Below are 13,722 nucleotides of genomic sequence, written 5' to 3' on the forward strand. Positions count from 1 at the left end.
TTGGAATATGATTATGAAGTGGTTTAATGGAAGGGTTCGCAGTTGAATTCTAATCAGGCTACGTGTGCTGATGCTGACAATACAGAAGTAGGTTTCCAAGAGAGAATTCAAGTGTCAGAAAAGCCACTGAATGATTTCAATATTCAACTAATATTCGAGATTGGCTCGAAAGCAAATAAGTCGGTTATATCACCCTTAACAAACCAGACTAGAAAATTTCTAAGGAGAACAAATTGTAAAAATTTTGAAGGAACTATTAAAGCCACATAGAATGTTTGCGATTTATGCCCCTTATGGAATCTTTAAAGAAATAGAAAAATCTTTTGAAGCATATTTTATGAAGAGTGGATTATAGAAACTAGTGAGGCTCCTAACGTTCATGCAGGAAATCACAGACATTGACGAGCAGAGGAAGGAAATAAAGAAGTGTCATATTTCAAGAATTCACAGAGGAATAGATGGGACATTTTGGGAAATGAGGGGTGTAATCTATTTTCCTTATATGAAAATCAAGATTACCAAGAAACAAATGCGAGTCATGTCAGACAATAAAGTATGACAGGCACCCACCTAAAGTAGTATTTCAAAAGATAGAGACACCCATGAAATCGTTGAATTTTGTACAAACTGACTTATACACTGAGTACTTGGGGGGGCGGCGGAATTCTGCCCGTAGAATTTGCTGGTATAAAATGGCGACTCGCTCGTTTTTTTTATCTTCCCCTTTTATTTCATATCACGATCACAATAATGAACTTCACTTTTAGCCTTCGTAATTAGGACTAACTAACTCTACATAAATCTAAAGCGGAGGTGGAGACTGTTAACAGACCGAGAGCGAGATGAGAATTCATCTGGACATAACTAATCTCGACTGTATTAAGTCACGCTTCAACTTTGTCAAGAAGAGTGGAGAGCTCATCAAACGTATATTTCCAACTTGACGTCGACTTGTAGAAAAATGAAGTGAAGCTTTTCACTCCACGCTCCCACAATCCTCCCATATGTGGAGCTCCGGGTGGAATGAAACGCCACAAAAGTCCTTGATGGCTATAGGCATCAGTCACAGACACCTTGATCGCTTGCATAAAATCAAGAGAAAGTAGAGTCACTGCCCCCACAAAGGTTTTGCCATTATCCGAATGAACCCGTTGAGGACAACCTCTTCTCGCTACGAATCGGGCAAATGCCGCGAGGAACTTCTCGGTTGTGAGGTCGGAAGTGGGCTTTAAATGGATCGCCTTTGTAGAGAAACACACAAACACGCAAACATATCCCTTGGTAATGAGGCATGCTCTGCCTGTATAGTTTTTTGATTTCAAATGGGCCTGCATAATCAATGCCAGTATATGTAAATGGCCTGGAAAAGGAAAATCGATCGGTCGGAAGATCTCCCATTAATTGCGTCTGAATTCTCTTCTTGTACATGAGCACGGTTTTTACCAGATTCTTGATTTTAGGAATCCAATACTTCGATCGAATGAGGCGTACCACTAGTTGGTTGCCGCTATGCAGGGAAATCTGGTGTGAAAAAAGGACGAGCAGACGAGAAAGCCTACAGTTATATGGCAGTATAATAGGATGGCGCTCGTCATACTGAAGAGCTTTTGAAGCAGTAATGCGACCACATGCCCTAAACAGGCCGTGCTGGTCTAGGATTGGAGACAAGTTGGCTATCGGGCTGGACACTGGAATTGGAATTTAAGCTCTTGGGTATATTCCTCACGCTGAGCATATAGAATAAGGGCTCTTTCAGCTTCTCGGACCTCCGTCTTTGTAGGCCGGTCAGCTGGGCCCCTCGGCATCTTCCGGCAGCGTTGACTGAACCATAACAAGTACGCAAGGACCCGCAGAGACTTGTCCAACTTGGAAAGTCGTTCCAGAAAATCGTCGGATAGGGCCTTTTCGAAATTGATCTTCACAGCACGTTTCTCTAAGTCTGTAACTGGAGTCACAAGTCCCTGTGTTGGCCATTTGCCATTTGGCTGTTATAACCAGTCCGGTCCTTGCCACCAGAGTTGGCTATGAACCAGCTCCCAAGACCAATGCTCAACGCTCGACACCTGAGTAACCTTGGTCACTTGGTCGGCTACAAACGTGGTCCAGTGTCATGCCGGTTTGTTCAACCATCCGAGGACGATGGTGAAATCAGGCAAGCAGGAAATGTCGGAATTGGAAATTGGCATATTCGGAATCGATCATTTCTGACAACAACAATGCCCTACACAGCTCGAGCAGTTGAAGGGACACCGTTTTAACATGTGCGACTCGGGTTCTGGCGGTAAGCAGATGTGTCATAATATTATGTCCTATTTCAATCCACAAGTATATTACGACCCCATATGCCTTCTGCGACGCATCACCAAGCCCATGATGCTCTACCTTCACCTCGGGCTGGAAACCAACCGACCTAGGAATACGGATTTGCTTGAGCTCGGAAAAGCTGCGCAAAAACTCTTGCCATCTTTGATTCATTTCTGTGGGGATATTTTCATCCCAGCCTAACTCTTGCAACCAAATTTCTTGCATAAAGATTTTTGAGCGCACAATAAACGGGGACAGCCATCCCGCTGGGTCAAACAGTTTCGCGATTTGGGAAAGAACCTCTCTCTTCGTATAAGTAGATTCAATCGAAACTAGTGGTGGAACAAAATAGAACTCGTCCCAGGTCGCATTCCACCGAACACCAAATGCTTTGGCAGTGCTTTCGGAATTGATATCGCGAAAGTCGTAGTGGAGTAGGTGCTCGTTAGGGATATGTTATTCTGATTAGCTGTCCACTTTCTCAACGGGAGCCCGGCGAGGTTAAAAAAGTGGCAAAACTTGCTGATAGCAAGTCGAGCCTCTTGTATGCTATTGGCCCCTGCAAGTACGTCGGGTACGTACACATAATATGCCGTACATAATAATGCCGAATAATATTGGTCGCTTTAGGGAAATCCGTTTCTCCGTCTGCCAACTGTTGGAGTACGTGTAGTGCAGGAAACGGTGCACAGTTGACACCAAAGGTGACGGTTTTTAGCACGAAATCGCTTACTTCTACTTCTATATTCCGGAATAAAATTCTTTGGAACGGCCTATGCTTGGGATCGACCCAGATTTGAAGGTACATTTTTGTAATGTCTGCACTGAACACGTACTGCAAATAACGTCACTTCAAGATCTAAATGGTTAAATCAGATTCTACAATCCTGGACCAGCATGGACTGGACCAGCATGAAGAATATCGTTTAAGCTTGTCACATTTGCTGAAGTGCTAGAAGTATTGAATACCTCGCGAAGTTAGTGGTGGTGCTCTCGGGTTTGATCACAGCGTGGTGTGGAAGATAATAGATTGGAGTATCGTAAGACGGGGGAACTTCTCTCTCTCCCAGATCCAAATACTCTTGAATGACTGTGTCATATTGATCTTTTAGTGGCTAGGCAATGGATCGCGAGTGCCCCAATTTGAATCCCAAATTTTCGGGTTCGCGAAACGGTAAAGTTACCACGCATCTCCCGCTTGCGTCCCTAATGGTGGTTTGGAGAAAATTGCTCTCGCAATAGGAATCGGATCATTTACCCTCTTTGTTGGTATATCCTCCACCTCCCAAAACTTAGTGAGAAGTTTTTCTAAGACCCTGTAACTCGTTTCGGTTATCTGGGTCGTGAAAGCTGCTACCCGCTTTTGGCATGATGCGTTGGACACCGGGCCGGCAAGCACCCTGCCGAAAATAGTTTCCTGACCTAGAAGAGAGCCACAAATTTTTGTGCGCATGCCGCTCAGCAACATGGACGGTAAAGTGTCGGCTCCGATCCGAACATCTAAAAATGTTGGATCTGTCAGGGGAATGGCCGGTAAATCAACCAGCGCATCTCGTAGAATAGGGTACGATAGAAGCATTCCAGCCAGTTCAGGCAAAACGTAAGCTGTGGTTTCTAGCTGAAGGCCTGGCTTATTGGGGGCTCGAATAGAAAAATGGCAGAGCCTGGTCGCCTGAGCGGAAACGGTCTGATTTAAGCCCGAAACTGGAGCTTGGATAAGGCGGATTGGCAGCTTAATCAGATTGAACAGGCGTTCCGAAATAAACGTTGCCTCAGAACCCGAGTCTATTAGAGCACGTTCCCAAGTGGCATATCTCAATAATGGCCGTGCCTATCATAACCGCTCTAGCACCGGTTGCGAAATAGTTCTGCACACTGGGCGGATTTTCTAGACCGTGGTGGCCCCCTGTACCGCTGAAATTTTTTGGGCTTGCAGAAGAACTAATTGCGAAAGTTGACCCACGGGAAATGGGTTTGCTGCTTTTTTTTATGTAGATTGTTCGCGCATACACAGGTATCTGGAGAAAACGCTGGCATAAGCGCACTGGATGACTTTCTTTTGAGCACAGATCGTAATTCTTTGGTTTAGTGACCACCTTGGTTTCGAAGGAGTTGAGCTTCCTAGGAACGGGTTGACTCTTAGCGTTAGAGTGTTTACTGTGGCTGGGTTTCAATCACCTCAATCGCCTCTAGCTTTCGGTATCGTTCGCTAAGAAACGTGTTCATTTTATCCCAGGTCGGAGTGTCGGACTTGGATGAAAGGGACTGCTCCCATAAGAAGAGGGTCAGGTTTGGCAATCTACTGGTGCTCAAGAATACCAGGAGACAGTCCCAGTTCTCTGTGGAAATGTTGGAATGAGCCACCGCTATCAAATACCCTTGGATTGTGCTCTGTAGGGGTTTCAGAGCCTGGCCAGATTCGAGATTTACGGAACCCAAATTAAAAAGAAGTTTGAGTTAGCTATTTACTAGCAGTCTCTTATCTTCGAAACGGTCTCGAAGCGCTTTCCATGCTGAATCGAAAACCTCATTTGTAAGAAGAGATTTGGCTACGATTGCCTTAGCCTCATCGCTAGTTTTAGCGTTGAGATGGAATAGTTTTTCCACCGATGTCAACCTAGGATTGTTGACATAAACTGCTGTAAAAAGATCCCTAAATGTTGGCCATTTCAAATAGTCTACTCGGAATAATATGTCATCTGGAATTCTATTTGTCGCATTGTGTTTCGTTTTATGATTATAAATATTAAGAATTAATTCAAACTTAGTATACCTATTTTTGATGTCTGTATCACTTCCTATTATTCTTAGTTTTTCGTTTGCTGTTTTATGAAACTTTTCTATATCTGATATACCGTTTTTACTTGTAGTAACTTGAATTTGGACTCCTTCTGAATTTAACACATTGGTGCAAGAATTGCTGAATTCCTGGCATATAAAAATCTATAACAAAAGTTTCTATTATATTTTGTATTTCTGAAGTAGTTTCGAAAGATAAGCTTGTGTTCCTATGTTCTGTTCTTGCAACGTTACAAATTTCACATTCGTTAACTATGTTCTGTATTAATATTTGATAGTCTAGGAAATACTATTCTTCTCTGAACCAATTAGCATTTTTTTTTTAATTTCTGGGTGTAAAAGATATTTATGCCATTTAAATATATTTTCTTTAAGTACCGCATATGTAAGGAAATCTTCTAACTTCTTGGTGCATCTTACTACTTTTGTTAAAGGGTTTGGATAGATTATTTCTACATAAGCTTGTTGGAAAACAAAAAAATTCGAAATCATCGTGAAAGTATATTGCGCTCTTTTTTGTGAATAGATATTCTTTTATGATATCCTTTGCGAAGGTATGTAACATTTCTTCGTAAGTGATTTTGATTTTTAAATTATGAAACTAATGTTTTACATCCCTGATCTCTTCGTTTTCCTTTAAAAATTCAATTTGCCGAGAAAGAAACTAATGGTCTTTTTGTTACTGAAATTTAATTTTAAATATCTTCATGTCCACTATGTACTGTTGCATCTACCCTGTTAGCAGTTTCTCCTAACATGTTTTCCTCGAAAATATCTTCAAACATATTTTGTTCTATTTTAACCCTTGATCATCTGCTACATAATTTTTTTTGCTGTTAAATATTTTATTTGATAATCTAATTCATTTAATTTAATTTTTCATCTTTGTAATTTCATGTTTGGTTCTTAAATGTTACTCAGCCAAACTAAGGGTTTGTGATCACTTAAGATTTGGAAAGGTCTGGCAAACAATTATGATCTGAAATGTTTTGTAGTCCATACGATAGCTAAAAGTTCTTTTTCTATTGTAAAGTAATTTACTTCGTGTTTGTTCAATGTTCTTATTTGGACGTTGATGCACTGTGGTCAGTACAAACAAGTGTAAGCAGTGCTTGTTACGCAACAAATTAAATCACCAAAATGATTTAAATTATTTAACACAAATTAATCACAATGCACTGAATTCACATTTGTCCCAATGTAATTTTAAATTCTCGTCGGGTAGCTTTTCAAAAGCTTTCCTTAGTGATAAGATATATTCCTCCAATGACGTGAAAAAAAGAACTATATCATCTAAATAAACTAAACAATCTTTATAAATTAGTTCCTTTAATAACTTGTTCATGCATCTTTGGAAAGTAGAGGGAGAATTTTTGAGTTGGCATTCGTGTATATTCGTAATGGCCATTTTTTGTTGAGAATACTGTTTTAGCGTTTGATTCGGGATCCATTTAAATTTTATGGAATCCTTTTGCTAAATCATTTGTTGTGAAATACTGACACCTTCCCAATTTGCCTTATATTTCGTCCATCCTGGGTATTGAAAATGTATCTTTAATGGATATCTCATTCAAACTTTGGTAGTCTATTACTCTCTATATATCATTTTTCGCGAGGCATCAGCTTTCTTAGGAACCCTCCAGATGGGTAAACAGTAAGGAGATTTCGATTTACGAATTATTCCCTGTTCCATCATTTCATTCATTTGTTTGTTTTTTTTGTCGAATGTGTGGGGATATTTATAAGGTTTCTTATAATATATATAGCTGTTTGCGTAGTTTAGTTAAAAAATTTCCTTTGGCTCCGAAGAAACCGATGGCCACTTATTTTGTCCGCTTTACAGTATTTCAGGCTCGAAAAGCCATATGTCCAGCCGATTGTTTCCCATCACTTTTGTGGCTCCATAGGCATCTTTAAGTTTTGAAGGGATCCATCGCCATTGATCAGCACGAATGTTGTCCAGGGCTTCTTTGATTCTGTGCATCACAAATTGTTGAAAGTTGCGAGGATTCATAACCAGCCATGGTAGCACAGTCCTTGACTGTGGTCTGACGCTGCATGCGAGGGACCGAAAGTGAATTTAAAGGTGTCACTTTGCTTTTGGCAGCCACGAGCATTACGTCCAGCCTGTTCTCTTGGGATACTCGCCGATAGCATACAGCAGAACAAGCGTATTCGCTAGCGTCGACGAAGATGTCGAGATCGACTTAGCTCACTTCGGACAACGCTGGGGAATAACATCCTGTAATATTTATTCCTGCAACTTGATGCAGCAACAGCTTTCACTGGTGCCAATCTTCCAATAATGATTCTGGTAGCTCTTGATCAAAGTTGATATTTGCTGATATTTTCTGCTAACGGCAACAGATTTGCGCTCCTAGCTGAAATTCAACTAGAACTGGTTCAAGAGACCCAACTCCCCACCAGCTTACATTAGGGAGAAAAGCTCGAACGCCCTGGTCAACAATATTGTTGCGCTGGTCGGGGTCGGACATTTTCATGTTATGTCCAAATACGTTTAGGTATTTTCACGTACCAGCTAAGGCAGCAACGTATTGCAGGTTGTATTAAAATGAATCGAGCCCGATATAATCCCTTATGAAGTTATCGATGCCCTTAAAAAAAACGGATTTTCTGCAAAGAACCTTAGTAAGATCATTAACAAGAACAAAAAGCCACAACCACTCTTCAAGGTAGAGCTGGAACCAGGCAGAAATCTTGAAGAAAAATGAAGTTCATCCTATCTATAACCTGCAATACCCATTGCACCGAAGAATTACGGTGGAAGAGCCACATTAAGGGAATGGCCCAGTGCACAAACTGTCAGGAGTATGGACACACCAGGACATACTGCACTCTCCGATCAGTCTGTGTAGTTTGTGGAGGCTTTCACAATTCCGCAAGCTGCCCTGCCAACAAGGAAGACCCCCAAAAGAAGAAATGTGGTAACTGCGGAGGAAATCAGAGGGCTAACTACAGAGGCTGTGTGCTCTGCAAGGAGTTGAACAACCACGCGTAATCAAAATCCTCAAAACTTTTACACGTACTCAAAAACGACGCCGTATGTTTTTTTCGGCACGACTGCAAGATCCACATTTGGTCAGCTTAATACCCAGAAGGGCTTCTCATACGGCGATGACCTTCGATCAGGAACAGAAAACCCACTCCAGTTTAATCTAGGAAACTTTCTGCAGGTCCCAGGACAGTCACAAAGCACAAAGCACAGTGGAATCATTGATGGTTACCATGCAATTTTTATGTCCTCCATGAAAACGACCATGCAAACACTGGTTCAAAATCAGAACATGGTGTTACAGTTACTTGCAGCTAAGCAGTCCAAATAACTGATGGCAAACCTAGGAATAACCATGTGGAACGCCAATGGCGTCTCCCGGCACAAAATTGAAAGAAAACACAGGTCATATAAATCATATCGACATTATGTTACTGGTAGAGACGCACCTCACAAGCAAATACAACTTCTAAATAAGAAGTTACACCTTCTCCCTCACAGATCACCCAGATGGTAAAGCCCACGGCGTGCAACAAACTACTTGCAGGCCACGTCTATCATAGTGCAGCCTGGTAAATCTTTCTATAGCCGCCGTATACCGCCCGCCTCGCTTTACAATCTCTGAAGGACAATTCATGGATTTTACAACTTACTTGGAGATCGCTTCATAGCTGCACGAGACTATAATGCTAAACATACGCACTGGGGATCACGACTCGTGACTCCCAAAAGAAGGCTATTGTATAACGCAATCATAAAACTAAGCAACAAATTGGACTCACCTAAACAGACGACTAACCTGGACACATCGAATGCAAGAAACTACATTTAAAACTAAAAGCCAAAAGCTTCCACTCGATCGCCCCTGCTTCTGGACTACAAAGTCCTGCTGTACAATTCCACTCTCAAGCCCATCTGGACATATGGCTCCCAGCTATTCCAGCAGCAATATAGACATCATACAGCGCGCACAATCAAAAATCCTGAGAACTATCACTGGGGCACCATGGTGTTTTCGCAACCAAAACATCCACAGAGACCTTGGCATTCTTATTTATTTATTTATTCGCCAATGGATTAATCCTTATCTGGGCTATCAGCTAACTTAACTCTACAACTAAATATTAATTAAAAAATATTCCCTAAGCAATTGCCTAAGTACATCTTTCTTGGGTCCCCACCCCAGTCAAATACTGGCTGGCAAGAAGTTAAACAGTCTTAAAGCTCTTAAAATTGGCTCATTCCGCGCATAATTGGTCATCGCAGCGCTTTCGTTAAGTGGGACGACGGTACGGAGACTCTTGGCTGGGGCGTTAAATTTAATTGAGTTTAATAGGAAGGGACTATCAAGAAAGATCAGGCAAGGTTTCCAAATAAAGGAAGCATATTCCACCCTTGAACGCAAAAATGCTGAGAAGACTGTCAGTCTTGAGTATGGGACCCTAAATAGTAGAGTGTTTCTTTTGACAAATCCGAACATTGCATATGCCTTTGGCAGAATACGGTTTATATGACTGTCAAAGCGGACCCCAAGATCCATAATCTCGGTAAGTGCAGAGAGTGAGTGGTTATTAATAACATATGGCGAAAGAATATTAAAGATACATTTACTATAGCGAGCAACGTAACATTTATTTAGGTTGAGAGGCAAATTGTTCTGAATACACCATAAGCTGATTTTGTTCAAGTCAGGTTGTAAAAAATTACTGTAATTTATGGAATTCACTGGCATGTTAATTTTAAGGTCATCCGCATTAAGAAGATACTTGGCAGATTAAATGCAGAATTTAATATCATTAATGAAAATAATAAAAATTAGAGGACCAAGAGATCTACCTTGAGGAAGACCAGAAGTTGCTTCATAGGACTTAGAAACAAACCCGCAGACTTCAACATGATAAAGCCGGATTGCTATATCCGATGAGATCCAATTTAGAAAAGAACAATGAATACCAAGCTTTAAAAGTTTTGCATGCAAGGCAGAGTGAGGAACCTTGTCAAACGCATTGGCGAAATCAGTATAAACTGTGTCCAGTTGCGAATGGAACTCAAAGGTTTTTATGCAATATTTCGAGAAAATAGCTAAATTCGAGATCGTTGAACGACCAGGTATGAACCGGTGCTGATTAGGGTCAATATAAGTTATTCTCTCGAATAGCTTTGCAAATTTGCTTATTTGCAATAGACCTCAGACATGCTTCCGCCCTTATGAACCGGTAAAATTTTCCATCTAGAAATAAATTTACCTTGAGATAGCAAAGAAGAGAAGATCATCTTAATGGTGTTAAAAAAGACAATGGTAGCATTTTTTAAAATGGAGGAACTTCATCAATGTCCGGCTTAGTGGAGTCGTCAAAATGAGATATACATAGCTTCGGAAAGGTCCTCATCATTTATTTCAAGGGAACCAATAATAAAAATTCCTGGAAAACATTTAGAATTTGCTGGTCGTTCCAGTCACAAGCAGGCTTAAAATTAGCCGAGAAAAAGGAAGCAAATAAGTATGCAATATTCGTCCCAGAGTAAGCGGTAGCATTGTCATATGACATAGTTGAGGGCATGGAAGAAGAAGATTTCTTTGAATTAATAAAGCGCCAGAACACTTTAAGCTATTTTCAATATCGGAAATGTATTGATTATATCGAAATTTATTAAGAAACTCCCGCTTATAATGTCTATATCAATCACCATCTACTGAATTACCCCATCTAACGAATTTTTTGTAGAACTTGTTTTTTAAGTTTTTATATTTCTGGAGACCTTTAGTATACCAAGGAAGCCTATAGGAACCCTGTACCTGTCAAGAGTATTTTTTAAAGCGACAAGGAAGTTAGTATAGTTGGACTCAATGCAAGCATTTGATAGCAAAGAATACAATACATAAACATCACAAATAGAATTAATAAATTCAGCAAAGCTTACCGAGGAATGAACAATAGAATTGATGAATATTAATTCATTAAAAATATAATTTATTTGTGTGAGGCCCACACTATAACAATCATCAATGACAATAATTTGATATGACTAGTGTACATTGCCAGGCACCATAGCATGGAATTGCGGATCACATGACCATACAACAGATCCCAAATTGAAATCTCCGGTCACAACGAGACCAACAGAGTCATATATGCTAGCATGCAAGATGATAAAGCGTAAAGTCACTTCCAGGGAGAGTATAAGAAGCAACTATTACAGTCTTCCCAGACGATCCAGGTATCTCGACAGCCGACTGGTCCAGAAGAGAGTCCTCGTTTAAAAGTACAACTGTCCAGCAGCAGAAAATACGGCGGACAGCTACGATGACACCTCCACCTCTATCGCACTGCATTCTGCTACATACCTCTTCCTTGCGATAGACAGGAATGTGGTTGGATGTGCTTATGAGACGGACTGAGTTTTGGTTCTCATTCCAGATATGTTTTAAAAGTACATTTTAATTCTTTTGTCTGATGAATTCTCTGAAACCGTTACCATAGCTTCATAACGGAAGCCATGAAGTGGTATACTGAAATCCACAGGCACCCTTTGCGTCGCAGTTCCTAAAAAGCCTTTCAGAGCCGTACGCCATTCAGTTCAAATACATATTGGAAGGGGGAAATTACCATTACAAAGGTTATAGTTACAATCCATTCGCATAATCGTAGACGACCTACTTGCAGATACTGTCAGAGTCGGTGAGTGCCCTTGGGAGCGCGATGCAGAAAGCTCATCATCAAAGAGAGGCAATACGAGAGAAACTTGTGGAGAGAGCAATCGTCCGTAATAAAGTAAGATTTTACAATCTCCCGTTGGCAACCATGAGGAAGTGAGCGAAAGTCCAACAACACCGCTAAGCCATCCAAGCGTCGACCGACGAGCCGTTGCAGCGCTAATGACGTAAGTGCCAATGACGTCGATTATTGGGTTTTTTTTATGGAAGATTGGCAGGAGTAGATGTACGTAATGGTTCTCCTCCCAATATGTCCACAATGGTAGACTCCAAGTGCTCTCTATTCAAGTCAATGAATCGGCTCAACTTCACTGATTATGGTCAGCTTGAGCGGTGAATGGAGGCAGTCTGATAATACTGCTCCGGGAGTCCAAGCTTAAAGCTGATGAATTTCAGAAAGCTTAGATCTACATCTGTTTTTGTTAATGAATGACATGATGTGCTGTCAGATTTTTTTTTAACTTGTCAGAAGCAAACTTGCACAGCGCCTCTGGCTTTGTGTTCAAAAATGTGCAAAAATCATTTGCTGGGCAATATTTCAAGATGATCACAAGCGAACGCCGAACCAATAACACACTTCTTGTTATTACAATTCTTCTTGTTCTTCTTGGAGACAACCTTAGAGCTTTCTAGGGGAGGGTTATGGTCTGACACGACGGGATTGATATGATGGGAAGTTGATGAAGCCGAAGGTTTGTTGGCAACTTTTTCCTTCTTTAGCTTTTTGGTGTTAACATTAGTCGGGACCTCCACAAATTCGGGAAAAGCGATTTGAAACTTTGTATTTAAATACAAGTTTAGGCTTTTAGGTTCACGCGGTTCCTCCATGATCCCGTCTGTTTTTGAGTGCGAATTATTGCCCACTACGCAGCTATCACATTACCATAATAGATTCGGCATGTTGGTTAGCAATTGTTTTGCATCTTCAGGCAAATCAATACACGAAGTGTGGAAAGTGCGATGACAAACCGATGAACATCGAACCGCCTCAAAACCGCGAAGCTGCACAGTCGTAACGGCAACACTGCGCTGAGTCATAACGAAATAAAAAAACGCGTCTGTTTGAAACGAATGCTGATCATAGACTATTCTTAGTTATTTCAGTAAAAGATGAAACAGACAAACAAAAAGCGACCACAAAAATCATCTCGCAAAAGGCTAGACTCGGGTTTCCAGCAGAACCCGCCTACAACGCAACGACCTGCCAACCCAGCAATAATTTTCAGGGCCCCATAAGAAAGTCATACGACTCTTAGTAAGTTTATTTCCATAAAATTTGATACACTTATTGTTTGTATCCGAAAAGAAAATATTCAACAAAGCAATTAAAAAAAATATATTTATATATGTTTGGCAGAATATTTTTAAGCCGATTGTATGGAAAGACAGTAGGGTCGAAAAATCGACTTGACACCTGAACTGCAGTATCGGCTAGGACATCTCTTTTAAGTTTGGCGAATCTGCAAACAAACTTAAATAATTCGTTTTGGGGATCCCAATACATACCCAAAACCTTTCTGAAGCGCCGAACTGGACTGGCTTTTGGTTTTCGGCGATTCCATCTTTGTTCAGCTACATAAAGAAGGCTGCTGAATTTGACGCCCAGTTTCAAATCTGAATTCCACCTCATACTTGGCTGGATAAGTTGATTTCCATTTGCTCGTCCCTCAAGCTGTCGATAAAGTCAATAAAGCCAATGGGAATTGACGCTGATTGATTTCGGCATTCTTGTCGCGCACATAGTGGGCTACGAATGGTGCACAGCTGATACCGAAGCTCATAGCACGCATACCGTAAATGTTTAACTTATTTCGGATTACATCATACCACAGAAACCACTAGGCATGCATGACCTCTAGGATGTCTTTTATTTTTCATGTTCGATATATTT

At 40.8% G+C, this 13,722-nt stretch overlaps 1 pseudogene; it reads right to left on the minus strand.

Moving 5' to 3' along the window:
- Window positions 1–921: 921 nt before the first annotated feature.
- LOC121466799 overlaps window positions 922–13,722 on the minus strand; it is a 45,496-nt pseudogene continuing 32,695 nt past the window's right edge.

This window comes from Drosophila elegans, unplaced genomic scaffold, assembly GCF_018152505.1.
Source record: "Drosophila elegans isolate 14027-0461.03 unplaced genomic scaffold, ASM1815250v1 contig_155, whole genome shotgun sequence".
NCBI classification, from domain to species: domain Eukaryota; kingdom Metazoa; phylum Arthropoda; class Insecta; order Diptera; family Drosophilidae; genus Drosophila; species Drosophila elegans.